This window comes from Bombina bombina, chromosome 2, assembly GCF_027579735.1.
Source record: "Bombina bombina isolate aBomBom1 chromosome 2, aBomBom1.pri, whole genome shotgun sequence".
Taxonomy (NCBI): Eukaryota; Metazoa; Chordata; class Amphibia; order Anura; family Bombinatoridae; genus Bombina; species Bombina bombina.
Window position 1 is genome coordinate 935,480,023 of NC_069500.1, and position 14,831 is coordinate 935,494,853.

The window sequence follows — 14,831 nt, forward strand, 5'->3', positions numbered from 1 at the left end:
AAAGTGCACTCATTTCTTGTAATCGCTCTTTAAATAAGTGTCGCGTATGTGCTGCTTTTCATATGATATGACTATGATCTAAAAACTCGAAACGTTGTTTGTCCTTATTGTTTTTACATCTGAAATAAACATAAGGACTTTGTATTGGAAGCGCTGCTGTTCTCTATTATGTATGACTGTCATCGTACTAGCAAGAGACAAGAGATGTGGAAGAGAAGGGGGAGGGAGGAGACGGGGGAGGGAGGAAAAAAGGGAAGATCTCGGAGTGAGTCAGGAAGAGGGAGGAGGAATGAAAGATTAAAAATGGCCACCAGTAGCTACTGGAAAAAGCAACAACTCCTGACTTTCCGGGATGGTGCGACTGTCCTGTGTGGTCAGCATTGATGGCAGGAGAGGGGGCAAGGGAAGGGAAAAAACAGCAGCTGGCACTTGTGTTCCTGTGGACAGGATCGACCAACCCAGCACCCTCACACAGACTGGATAACACTGGCTCATACCCCTCCTCTCCTCTTTTCTCACCTTGGCACCTCATCTGAAAAATTGTACATTTTTTTTTAATATATATTTTCTCCGTGGGATATAATTGAAGGGATTATGTAAATAAGAACATGTCAGGAGGTTCAGTCTTGTTGCATTAAAGGAGAAGGAAGCAAATAAAGAGGAATAAAAAAAAAAAAAGCAAGAATCATCCATCCTCTGCAACCTCTTTTGGCTGAGTGGATGCATTTTTCTAGAAGGGTGAGTTAATTTCTATTTTGCTTTAGTAATAATAATGTAGTTATGGATGCAGTATTCTTAACTGTTTCAGTGCTGGAGAGGACTGCAGAGCATTACACAGCAAAGGAATAAAACTGCACTGCAATAGCTGTTTGCATGGGCCTCCGCAGGCTTGAGGTGTAATGCTGCTGTAGGATATGAATGTTATGGCTTTGGACCTTGTCTTGTAAATAGGAAAATGATAGAATCCCATATTTGTATTAGTGCATCTACCCTGATTTAAAAGACAATGCTTTTTCTGTATAGTGAATGTCAGTTTCAAAATTGTCTCTGCATAACACATGACGTTTCATGTATATACTTTGCTAGGGAAGATTACATGTATAGAGATGTTAGGTTGACTAATACTTTTTTTTTTTTTTAACCTGGATCTGAGCCTGCCTTGTACACATGACCTTGTTTATTAAATGGCTAGGTAGGAGTGGCATGTGGTTGTATGACATACATGCACTCACAATGTGAATTGTCAGGAGACGACCCCTATGAAGCTTCCTTATTCTAATTGTCCCCGGCAACTCCCTTGTCCCCTATCCTATAGCATCCTTCTGCTCCCATTTGGGATGAAGTGATAATAAAATAGTTGATGGACAGGTGCTGATGTTGGATATTGGTAATTGATTAATTTTGATGTGCTGTAAACTATGTAGTCAGGATGCTCTGTGGTTATACCAACGGATCTTGTGTTCATTTTTTTTTAATATATGTGTAACCATTATTCATGTGTAGTTTGAACACTAATCTGATCTCCAAGGAATTAAAACTGCAGGGGTGTAAATTAGTTGAAGGGATAAGAGAGGACATACTTGTGAATTTTCTATGAACCAAAAGCCAACTGTGTTGGGGGCTTCCCCCCCCCCCCATATCTCATGTTTCAGAGTGAGAGATAGGGAGGATTCTAAGATTTCTTAAAAGTAATGTAATTATATAATTCCCTAGGTTATCTATTTTTGATAGTGATGCATTGGTAATAACTTGTCTATCAAAAATGTGGTATAATAATATTTTTTTTTGGCAATTTAACCTATATTCCCAAAATACAATGTAGACATCAGTTTAAAAAGTTAATCTGAGTCAGCAAGGGTAGTAATCTTGGGGAAAATATTGCTCCAGGTGAAATAAATTATGATTTATTTTCAGAATATTTTGAAAGGAATAATGTACATATACACATTTTATGTATTATGCAATAGTTTTTATAGGGTTCAATAAATGTGCCTTTTTTTAGTAATTCTATTAATGTGTATGAGCTCCTAAATGTTGTGAAAGGGTATAATATATTTTCATAAATGTATGTTCACTGAGGCTCCTAAGGGATCCTTGAGAAAAAAAAGTATGCACTGGTATTGGTGTGCAGTGCTTTACAGTAACCACTAGACCTCCTGGAATTTGCTGAGGTATATTGATTGTGTATCATGTGATCATGTGACAGCTGGGGAAAAATTGCTATGTTTCCTCAGCCCTCGTGCAGATTTAATAATGCTTGCCGGAAATATACAAATCTTTGCATCAGCAAGCTAGTCCAGTTATTTATGAAATACAGAAAGTTATTTATATTAAGTCCACCACAAATGCATTTTATTTTGCTAGTGCTTATTACCATTGCATTGTAAGAAATGTATTTTTCCTTAGGTGATGTGATATGATTTCTAAAAATAAAATACTTATTATTCTGAATTGGGGGGATAATATAAACACACACGTGTCTAGTCCCATTGCATGTTTTAAAATCTGTGTTTAATTTGTGGAACCTCCCCCCCCCCCCCAAAAAAAATATTTCTATCTAGCTACCCTGTTTCCATGTAGATAGAAACATTTTTGTAACCTCAGGTCTCATTACCAGATCTCTGAAACGCGCTTAACCCCTTAATGACCACAATGTACCCTGTATGTCACTGGTCGTTAAGGGTTTTTTCAGGACATAATAGCACAAGTCTAGCAAGAACACGCTATTAATGCCCTCCCTCCAGAAGGCTTTGTGGAATAAAGCAGTCTCAACGCTGGTGGCAAGACCGCGCTATAAAACCATCAAGTCCCAAAAAAAGGCCAGCGACATACAGGGTACGTCGCTGGTCCTTAAGGGGTTAATATAGTTTTTTATTTTAATATACCTGTTGCACTGCAACATCCACAGTGATATAAAAATAAATATCTTGTGAATTAAATTAGTGATCTTATGTATAAAAAGGACATACTCCTGATTTGATAAATTTTTCAACTTCTTGTGTTTGTCATTACTAATTTTGTTCACTGACTATTTCCTGCTCAGCACTTTTAGCTATGAGGTAAAAGCAAAAAAGACCATATAACGTTTGCATTATAGGTCCCTTTTAAGAAGTGTGTAAATATGTGTCACTGAGCATTTTGGGACTTTATGCTCAAAGGTATGAGCAGTTTTGGATCCTTGGGCTATGACACCTTTTTGTGTGTCCTTGGTTGACAATCCCTGAATTACTGGTTATGGTACACGGCCCCTCCAGGCCTTGCATTCACTTTCCTTTTGAACTTCTTTCCATGATGGTGCTTGCAAGCAACTCTTGAGAAAACTTTCATTTAGCAGTATGGGATTTAGAATATGAAATGGATCTATGAAGACCTTCTCTGTATATACTAGAGAAAAAAAAATCTTAATAAAATATGAATACAAATATTTGTTTGAGATGTAAAACATTAAAAGTGAGAAGGCATTTTTAGTGTGTGGGTTTTTTTTTTTTTTTCTGTAGCTATCTAATTTCCTTCCCCCCCTGAAACTGACTCATAATATCCATAATGCTACTGTATTTCATTATTTTGCAATTGAAAAATGATCTGCCCATACAAACAAATGTGTGTGTTTATTAATCTATATTAAAGGGCCACTAAACCCAAAATCTTTTTTTCATGATTCAGATAGAGAATACAAATTTAAACAACATTGCAATTTACTTCTATTATTTATTTTGCTTCATTTTTTAGATATCCTTAGTTGAAGAAAAAGCAATGCACATGGGTGAGCCAATCACACGAGGCTTCTATGTGCAGCAACCAATCGGCAGCTACTGAGCATATCTAGATATGCTTTTCAGCAAAGAATATGAAGAGAATAAAACAATTTAGATAATAGAAGTAAATTAGAAAGATGTTTAAAATTGCATTCTCTTTCTAAATCATGAAAGAAAAAATGTGGGTTTAATGTCCCTTTAAACTTGGACAGACCTTGTAAACACATTGCATGAACTACTAGATAGAGTTTATCTATTCTAAGCAAAGACTTTTTTTTTTTTTTTTTTTTTTAAATAGCTTTACTTACTGCAGTAAATAGCGTTTAATTTTGAGCTATTTTGCTGTCTCATACTCACTGTAATGTCCCATTAATAGGTCAGCAGCTAGGTTGGTCATTCAGTTTGCTGTGGTTTGTTGAAATGCCTGTCAGCTTGTTAGCTGCATTACTCTTTGTATGCTGTGCATATAACAGTAGTCCTGCTTTTTCTTTAGACTAACAAATAATCATTTCTGCTTACAGCCAGTAATAAACCAATAGATACTGATGTGATTTGGTTTGTATTTGTGACTTTGATAGCACTTGTTCAACTTCCTATAGAACTTGTGGTAAAAAACATGGAAGCACCATAACCACTTTAAAAACGATTACGGCAAGAGGCCGAAACATGTCAGCCTATTGCTTGCGTGTGTTTTATTTTTTAAAGTGCTTATGGTGCTTCCATGTTTTTTTTTTTTACCACAAGTGGATTATAATAAAGGATTTAAAGTTTTCACTTCGCTCTGGATACTCTTTCTTTCAAGCTTATACATTTCCAGGGCATCCGTGAGCGAAGGGAGGCTCGCACACTCTAAACTCTGTGCCCCGCAATGGAACTTTCTACCCTGGTTTGCAATCGCCCGGTTGTGCTCGAGACAGGCACTAATTGGCCGCTGGGGATCACGTGGGCGGACACGCCTCCAAGCGTCTTGTGGAACGCCACTGACTGAATGCACGGCTAAGCAATCCCGGTGAGTGGGCGCAGCTAAGGCTGTGTTGGGCACGGGCTGTCCTATACGGTCCCATTCTGATACCGCATAAGTTTTTTTTACAAGGCACCGGTGACGATTGGCTATGTTCTGAGTGAGACTTTCAGTGGTTAACTACCAGTGGTTTGGGACATAGTGGAAACAGCAGGGGCCAGAGGTTTCACATTTAGAGTGTTTACTTTACTGTACAGCAGTTGTGTGAATCTTTTCCTTCTTTGAGATATATATATATATATATATATATATATATATATATATATATATATAATATCCTTAGTAGTCGGCCCCCGAGGACATACTGCAGCTCTCCACTTTCACAAACACAATATGTAGAGCTTGAAATATTTATTGAAAACTTTATCCATATCCAGAATTTTTGTAGGAGCCATGGCTCCTGCAAATAGGGTTGCCCACTGTCGTCCACTAAATACTGGACAGTCTGTCAATGGCTGGGCACAATGATCCCCTTAAAAGCTCTACCTTAGCACTCACTCTTCATCCCATGATAAATATATACAGATAAGCAGTCATTTTACTCCTTGGCTGCCAGTTACATACAATCAATAATTTTACATCTTTGGCTGCCCCCCTTGGCTGCCTCTCACTACCTTCTGCTCCATATTTGTAATGGAATTTAGCATATGAGGCCTTTTATATTTAGCTAACACATCAGGTTTTTTTTTTAAAAAAACTGGACATTTAAGTATCTAGTATTGTAGTATGCTGAAATACTTTACTGTCTGGTTGAATACTGGGCACCTGGCAATCTTGCATGCAAAAGGTTTAAATACATACAGTAGTTTAGGTCCTCTCTAGATAAGCAGCTGAACATTGCTGGTGATTTTATGGATACATACATATGCCACTCGTCTTTGGCTCACTTGGTGTGGTAAATTATGAAAAAAAGAAAAAGGTGTAACAAATTATAGTATTTTCTTATTGCACTTGTACATTGTATTAAAAAAAAAAAAGCAGCTCAATCCATTTACTTTAAAAACTTCCAGTCACTGGAGTGTAGCAGACATAATGTTGCAAAGGAGACACAATATAGCAAGCAATATTATAAACTGGAGACCTGCATCCCTGCAAAACACAAATTTATATTGTATAACTGATCGTATACAGTAATTGGTTTGTCAGAGCACTTCTGTTCACCTTTTGATTTGTACAACCCAAGGGATGTGATCTATAAGATCGGTTTATTTAAACTCTATAGTTCAGTTCAGTAGCAGTGATCATTCACTTACATGTAACCATATTAATGAATTAGGCATTTGCAAAATATAATAAATAAATTTAACCTTCTAGATGAGTGAGGAGCCATTTTTTATTGAAATACTGCCATAAGTCAATTATTTCATCTCTTGCCTACATCTAGCATGGTCTTCTAAAAGTCTTACATTGTGTACTGCTTAAACCCCCATTTTTTTTTTTTTTTTTTTTTTTTTTTAATTCTTTTTATTGAGAGTAACACCAGTGGAAAACAATAGTTACATCCGATGGTCAGAATTCAAACCCAAACCCAGTTGGGAGTATGGGCACATATTACACTTTCATCACATCAATACTTTCGGTGCATTCTTCTTTTTTTTTTTTTTTTTTTTTTTTTTTTTTTTTTTTTTACCCCATATCAAGGGTAACAGGATCCCTCACCAGTGCTAATCTCTCATAGGTTTTTTTTTTTTTTTTTTTTTTTATTGTCAAGGAAACCCGCCCTCCCTACCCTTAGAACTCTAACTTAACAGAACCCCCACCTACCCCCCTATCAAACCAAGTCTGAGCGCTCTTTAGAATCATCCTGTAGTTCTCCTCATAGTGACCAGCGTGAAGCGAAGAAGAAGAGAATGGGGAAGGGAAAAAGAGAAGAAAGAAGAAGGGAAGAAAAAAAAAAAAAAAAAAAAAGGGGAGGGGTGCTCTCTCCCACCTCCCTCTCCCCTGGATTAATCCTTAGTTCCCACGTGAGGAAAATATGTGGGTCCACTCACCCCTCAAAGAGTCTTCCAAGAAAATCACAGTATGTTGAAATGGTAATAGGATCTGTCTCTGAATCTGCAGCTCGAATGTCAGAATCAGTCTCCGCCACTTCCTTAGGAACAGGTTAAGTCTATTACCGACATCTACCCTAGTGTCTACCTGTTCTACAAATAGTTGTGTTCTCAACATGTTACGGAAGTAAGCTATGGTAGGTCTGGTCGTCTTTGTCCAGTGATTTAGAATACTCTTTCGCGCAAGCAAGATAGTCAAAGTCAGTTCCAAGTCATAATGCTTATGTTGGGCGTCCCAGTTCAGGAACAGGACATCCGTGGGATTGAGGGAGATTGGGATCTTCATTTTTTTATTAATCCAGTATTGTATTTGGTACCAAAATTGTCTTATCATTGGGCATTCCCAAATGTAGTGTAACAGACCAGGGGCCTCCGCAGAGCATTTAGAGCATTTGTTAGGGCAGTCGGGTATCCACTTGGCCAGTCTGCTGGGGGTCAAGAATGCTCTATGCAAAAATTTAGTTTGGGTTTCCCTGAGACTTGCTGAAAGAGTAGCCCTCCTCACTTTTTCCAACGCCCCACGAGCCTCATCCACTGTGATCCCTTGTATCCCCTCCTTCTCCCACCCCATCAGAGCCGATGACTGTATTTTCATCTGTCTACCCATTTATGATTCAGATAGAGCATTCAATTTTAAGCAACTTTCTAATTTACTCCTATTTGTTTTTGTTCTCTTGCTATCTTTATTTGAAAAGCAAAAATATAAGCTTAGAAGCCGGCCCAGTTTTGGTTAAGCACCTGGGTTGCGCTTGCTGATTAGTGGCTAAATGTAACCACCATTAACTATCCAGGGTGCTGAACCAAATATGGGCCAGCTCCTTAACTTAGATTCCTGCTTTTTCAAATAAAGATAGCAATAGAATGAAGAAAAATTTAAAATAGGACTAAATTAGAAAGTTGCTTAAAACTGCCTGCTCTATCTGAATAATGAAATAAAACAATTGGGGTTAGTATCCCTTTAACAGGAAGATTTTGTGTTGGAGTAATTTGCTTAGATAGGTAGCTAAATATTTATTTTCTTTTTATTAACTCTCCTGAGGTCCTGATGTACAGTTTTGTATGGGAAACAGCATAGAGAGTCTGTAAAAAAAAAATAAAAAGACAAAATGGAGTCTGCAGTAAAAGTTTGTACAAGCTTTATTAAAAAAAAAAAAAAAGTTACAGAATTTGCTTGCTTGACTAGCAGGTACACAAAAAGGTCTTTAGTGTCCATTTAAATAAGAAACCACTTTAAAGTAAAGGACTGTCGTATATGTTTTGGCTAAATTCTGATAGACTTGAAAGTCTCTTAAAATTGCAACCTCTATTATCAAATCCACTTCGTTTTTGTTTCTTGGAAAGCATACCTAGGTAGGCTCAGAGGGGCAGCAATGCACTGCTGGGTGCTATTTAGTATTCGGTGGCTACACACATATACCTCTTGTCATTGGCTCACTAGATGTATTCAGTTAGGTCCAAGTAGTGCATTGATGCTTTTGGAACTGCCTTTAACTGTGTGCTTATAAGCCAATTGAAACATGTTACTATTTTACCATTGCTTGTATATAACATATAAAACCCATTCCCCTTCCTTCTTTCCCCCCCCCCCCTTTACTTTTACATCCCTTTTTAATCATAGGGATCAAAACACCCACATAAGTGTTTTGGTGGATCTTTTGCGAGTGATGTTATTTTGACACACACACACACACACACACACTTTCAACTACATCAGACCAAAAAAAAGGAAAAACAATCTGGAATGAGCTCGTTCAGTCCTATGAATTTCATTAGTAAGTACTAAACATATAAAGTTGATGCAAAACTGTACATAACTTGGGGAAAAAATACATCCAGTTATAAAAAAAAATCACTATATGACTACAAGAAATAATTTTATTTATTTTATATACACTAACTCAGTCTTAAAGTGATGGTAAAGTCATCTGTTGTGCAATACATAATCCTTTTTCTTTTACCATAACTAGCACATCGATGTGCTTATATAAATAAAAAACCATTTATTCACTCTGTAATGCCAATTTTATTTCCCTCTCCGTACAGTGTTTCAAACAGCCTCTCTATATTTTCTCACCGGTGCAGCTTTGATTGACAACGCTTTTAGCCAATCATCAGCTCACCATGCGCCCTATGTGAAATATGTACCGCACGCTCCCGACATCTACACTAAGTCTTTGCTACTTACTACGCATGCGCACCGCTTACGCTAACTGCGCATTGCTATATGAGAATACTCGGCTCCTGGTTTTAGCCGATCGGTGCGTAGTGTCATATAGCAATGCGCAGTTAGCGTAAGAAGTGCGCATGCGCAGTAAGTAGCAAAGACTTAGTGTAGATGTCGGGAGCGTGCGGTACATATTTCACATAGGGCGCATGGTGAGCTGATGATTGGCTAAAAGCGTTGTCAATCAAAGCTGCACCGGTGAGAAAATATAGAGAGGCTGTTTGAAACACTGTACGGAGAGGGAAATAAAATTGGCATTACAGAGTGAATAAATGTTTTTTTATTTATATAAGCACATCGATGTGCTAGTTATGGTAAAAGAAAAAGGATTATGTATTGCACAACAGATGACTTTACCATCACTTTAATATTGGTTTTCCTTTTATATTTGTTTGATGTAACTGAGACTATACAATGTGGGTGTGTTGTGATCTTACGATTTTAGAAACTGTGTTAAATGTTTTTATATTAAAGCCTATATCCCGTGGGATTTATAAGGACACCTGTATTTAAATTTTTTTTTTTACTTCTATTAATTTTTCTTCATTCTCTTGCTATCTTTTGATAAAACACTTGGACATATGCTTTGGAGCCCTATATGGCAGCACTTTTGCAAGAATTTTATTTATTTGCAAGAGCACTAGATTGCAGCACTATTTCCTGCCATGTAGAGCTCCAGATGCCTACCTAGATATCTCTTCAACACAGAATATCATGGGAACTAAGCAAATTTGATAATAGTATACTGGAATTTTTTTTTTTTTTTAAATGGAATGCTGTCTTAAGTTTTTAAAAAAAAAAAAAAAAAAAAAAAAAAAAAATCCTACCTCCCCTGCTGAGACCAATGAGGGACAGTTTTAAGGTTAGTAGAGTAAAAACCTCCAACTGTTTAAAGGGACAGTCTACACCTTAATCATCTTAAAGTCTTACCGTAGATTAAGCTACAAATAGCCCCCTGCACCATTTCTATATCATGCAGCAGAAACAGTAAAAAAGTTATTTTAAAATGAATATTGTTTCTGGCCACTTTGAAATGACTGCCAAGCTCAGCCCACTGATGGCATCACAATCTGGGCTGCATCCAGGCACTCTGTTGAATCCAACTAGTGAGCCTTTTGTGATTGGATGCCACATGAAGCCCATATCATTATATCATTAGTGAGCTGAGCTTGGCAGCCATTTCAAAGTAGCTCCAATCGGGAACAGCATAGGTATGTTGTATAGCTAATCTCCACCTGTGTTCTTTTCATGAATGGCCAAGAACAACTCTGGTGGTTAAATAACTCATTAAACGCGTAGTCAATAAATATTTGTATAATAATACAATGTTCTAATATAATTTGCATCATACTAAAATGTTCTGTATTATTACATCAGACTAAAAAAAGAAAAAGTATTGATTAAAAAACGAGCAAGAAATATGGTATAGAAAATTGTTTTTAAAGGGGTTATTTTAAAATGTCTTGGACCTTAAAGGGACATGAAACTCATAGAACATACAATTTCTAAACAACTTTCTAATTTACTTCTATTATCAACTTTTGCCTAATTCCCTTGATTTCCTTTGCTGGAGGAGTAGCAATGAACTACTGAGAGCTAGCTGACCACATCCAATCACAAGAGACAAACGTGTGCAGGCACCAATCTCTGAAGTTAGCTCCCACTAGTGTAGGATATGTACATATTCTTTTTCAACAATGGATGCAAGAAAACAAAGTACATTTGAAAATAGAGGTGAATTTAAAAGTGTCTTAAACTGACATGCTCTATCTCAGTGATAGTGAACCTTGGCACTCCATGTGTTTCAGAACTACATTTCCCATAATGCTCAACTGGACTTCAGAGTGCCTAAGCATCATGGGAAATGTAGTTCTGAAACATCTTGCGTGCCAAGGTTCGTCATCACTGCTCTATCTGAATCATGCAAGTATAAATGTAACTTTTAGGATATAGAGCATGTAAGTTTAACCAACTTTCCAATTCATTTATATTATCAGATATTATACTTTGTTGCAAACATTGGCCTAGTTTCCATTGAGGTGGTAACGTTTGGAAATTGGTGATAAAAACATTTTATCTCTATTAAAGGGACACTGAACCCAAATTTTTTCTTTCGTGATTCAGATAGAGCATGCAACTTTCTAATTTACTCCTATTATCAAATTTTCTTCGTTCTCTTGCTATATTTATTTGAAAAAGAAGGCATCTAAGCTTTTTTTTTTGGGGGGGGGGGGTTCAGAACTCTGGACAGCACTTTTTTTTTTTTTTTTATTGGTGGATGAATATATCTACCAATCAGCAATGACAACCCAGGTTGTTCACCAAAAATGGGCCGGCATCTAAACTTACATTCTTGCATTTCAAATAAAGATGCTAAGAGAATGAAGAAACTTTTATAATAGGAGTAAATTAGAAAGTTGCTTAAAATGTCCTGCTCTATCTGAATCACGAAAGAAAACATTTGGGTTCAGTGTCCCTTTAAGTCTATAGAGAATTTTTTTTTATGTTACCACCAGTTTCCAAACTTTATCATCTTAAAGTGAAGGTCAATTTTGATGAATTAGTGCCCGGTTTTTAATAATCCTATTAAAAACAAGGGCACTTTAATTCATCAAAATTGACATTTCCATGTTTTCTTCAAAAACTTACCTTTTAATCCTGGCAGCCGCTCCAGCACTTCCTCCACCCGTCGCAAGCCGTCTTCGCGGATCCAAAATGATGAATCACGGCATTGCATCAGGCCAAGATTCCCCCCGGGGGGGGGGGGGAGCCGTTATTGGAGGAAGCCCGGATTCATCATTTTTGACGTCTGTAGAGGCTTCCGACGGCCGGGGGAATCGCTGGAGCGGCATTCAGGATTTAAAGGTACGTTTTTGAAGAAAACGGTGAAATGTCAATTTTGATGAATTAAAGTGCTCTTGTTTTTAATAGGATTATTAAAAACCGGGCACTAATTCATCAAAATTGACTGTCACTTTAATGGAAACTAGGCCATTCTTAAAAACATTGTTACAAACACTGTTGTCAAATAGCATTCAGGACACATGTATGCTCCTGCATACTATTCAACAATGTATACTAAGAGAACAAAGGTGGGGTTTTTCTTTGTTTTTGTTTTTCTTCATGAATGTTTAATTTTAACTTTTTCTTGTCTCCATTGTTGAACATCTGAGTTATATGAACAGTCCAAATTTATTTACATCTGTTGTATTAAACATTCAGCGGGTTCATGCTTTCAGATACAAAATCATTCAATTTTAATGGTACAGATCAATTAAGAATGTGAATCAGAGGAGAGGGCAGACACTAAATATGTAATAAATGGGAAGTATTTAAATAGACACTAAACCCAACAATTTTCTTTACTGATTCAGATTGAGAACACAATTTTAAACAACATTGCAATTTACTTCTATTATCTAATTTGCTTCATTCTTTAGATATCCTTTGTTAAAGAAATAGCAATGCACATGGGTGAGCCAATCATGCGAGGCATCTATGTGCAGCCACCAATCGGCAGCTACAAAGCCTATCTAGATATGCTTCTCTGCAAAGGATATCTAAAGAATGCAGCAAATTAGAAAACAGAAGTAAATTAGAAAGTTGTTTAAAATTGCATGCTCTTTCTAAGTCATGAAAGAAAAAAATTGGGTTTCATGTCCCTTTAACATTGTCCTAGTGATCTTAAAGGAACACTAAACACAATACATTTCATGCACCTCCTAATCATGAATTCTGCCATTATAAAACATAGGCTACACTGCAGGTATCTGATGAAGAGTTGCTGCACATGCGCAAACGGGTTAGCGGCAGAATGTAGTGAAATATAGGTTTCAACATGGCAGCACGCATGACTAGAGTGAATAACCTTGATACTATGCTTATAAAATGTATTTTGTGTTTAATGTCCCTTTTTAAGGCTGATATTTACAAATTAATTTGAATTAAATTTTTTCATTGCATAAAGTCATAAGGTGAATTATTGGTTCTAGAGTTAATTTATTTTTAACTTTAAAGGGACAGTCAACCCAAAATTTGTCCTAAGTCATTCCTGTAAAGTTGCAAACTCTTATTATTGCCAACTATAGCTCAATTTTGTAACATATATTGTTTACAAGTAATAGGACTTAATATTTGCGCCTCTGCCTGTTTTAAAATGTCCGCCTGCCTCCTCCCCTATTTCGTCACAAGCATCGTCCTCGTGTTGCGGCTAGGATTACGGCGTGGGTGCCGAAACATGTTAGCCTAACTTTCTTTTATACCTTTACAGTCAGTTTTTATTACGGGGACATTGGTCCCTAACAAGTGTTTTTCAATAAAGTTGTTACTATTTTTAAAACTCTCTATTTGGACTCGGTGCTCCACTTTTTCACTTTACTTTATACTACTTGGCCGTGGTGAGAGCACGGGTTATCATAGGGAGCAAGACTTTACTGAGAAGTGGAAAACAAAAAGACCGGCTGCACAGCAGTGCGTTACTACCAGGGAGGAGGGATAAATCTGGTGGAGTCTCCTTTTAAACAAGTTACAAAGCAGGATTAATACCGCAAGGAGACAACGCAGGAGTTTACCGAATGAGCACAACGGATCCGTTGTTTGTTGCCAGTGAAGAAAAGTTGAAATTGAAGGGACGTGAGTTCAGCTGTAAAGCTGCTTTTTGATATATCTTGATACATTCTGATATTTGTTGTCCACTTATATTGCTGTCCCGTATTGACTCCTCTACTTTCTACTCATACTGCTGTACCGTATTGACCCCTCTCCCTGCTAGACAGATTAAACACTGCCTGCAAATGTAATTTACCATTTGAACAGTGCATATATGCAAAGGTCTATGAACCTTAAGTTATATCTAAACATTGGGGAAGGCTTGGTCCTGAGTGTACCTTACCAATAATGCACTGTACCGGTCTCCTGGCATTCAACTAGTTAGTTACAGAACTGTTCTATTTTTGTTTAACATCGTCATCATGTGGCTGTGATCAGTTACTTTACGAGCATACCCGTTCCTGTATTTTACTGAAGGGGGAAGTTTCAAACAGGAACTGAAAATACCACATCATTATCCTAGCCGTTTCATATTTGCGGCACAAATAGCACTCTGGTACGCCGCAAATATGAAACGGCTAGGATAATGATGTGGTATTTTCAGTTCCTGTTTGAAACTTCCCCCTTCAGTAAAATCGGTGCATTGCGCATGCGCCAAACACAGGAACGTGTACGATCGCAAAGTAACTGCAATCACAGCCACGTGATGACGATGCTGGTGACGAAATAGGGGAGGGGGCAGGCGGACATTTTAAACAGGCAGAGGTGTAAAAAGTAAGTCCTATTACTTGTAAACTATATATGTTACAAAATTGGGCTATAGTTGGCAATAATAAGCGTTTGCAACTTTATAGGAATGACTTAGGACAAATTCTGGGTTGACTGTCCCTTTTAACTCATGAGCTGTTTTAAAAGCTGTAAGTTTGACATTTCTTGTACGGGAAATTCATATATCCGTTGTGTTCCCCATTATGCTGTTATGAATGGATGTTTGTGTGGCAGGACCTATGAATACCCAAAAACTCCCCTCGCCCATTGGGCGAGTAAATCACAAAACTTACCAGCCCGCAAGAAACTTTAGTCGCCCGTACATATCTGCATGTAGTGTGTATATATCTTATTTAAAAAGGCAATATAAATAGTGTTGCTGTAATCTCGCATGCATTGCAGACAGAGGTCCCAAATTGAATGCTTTGCAAGCTACTTACTACTTGGGACTTTAATAAAGCATT

The 14,831-nt window shown here is 37.2% G+C and overlaps 1 protein-coding gene across 5 annotated transcripts in view; it reads left to right on the plus strand.

Annotated features, from left to right (window-relative positions):
• Positions 1 to 289: 289 nt before the first annotated feature.
• WDFY3 (WD repeat and FYVE domain containing 3) overlaps positions 290 to 14,831 on the plus strand; it is an 840,855-nt gene continuing 826,313 nt past the window's right edge. For all 5 annotated transcript variants that reach the window (XM_053703393.1, XM_053703396.1, XM_053703395.1 and 2 more), the window contains exon 1: positions 290 to 738. The gene's annotated coding sequence lies outside the window, so the exon portion shown is untranslated. The remainder of the gene's footprint in view (positions 739 to 14,831) is intronic.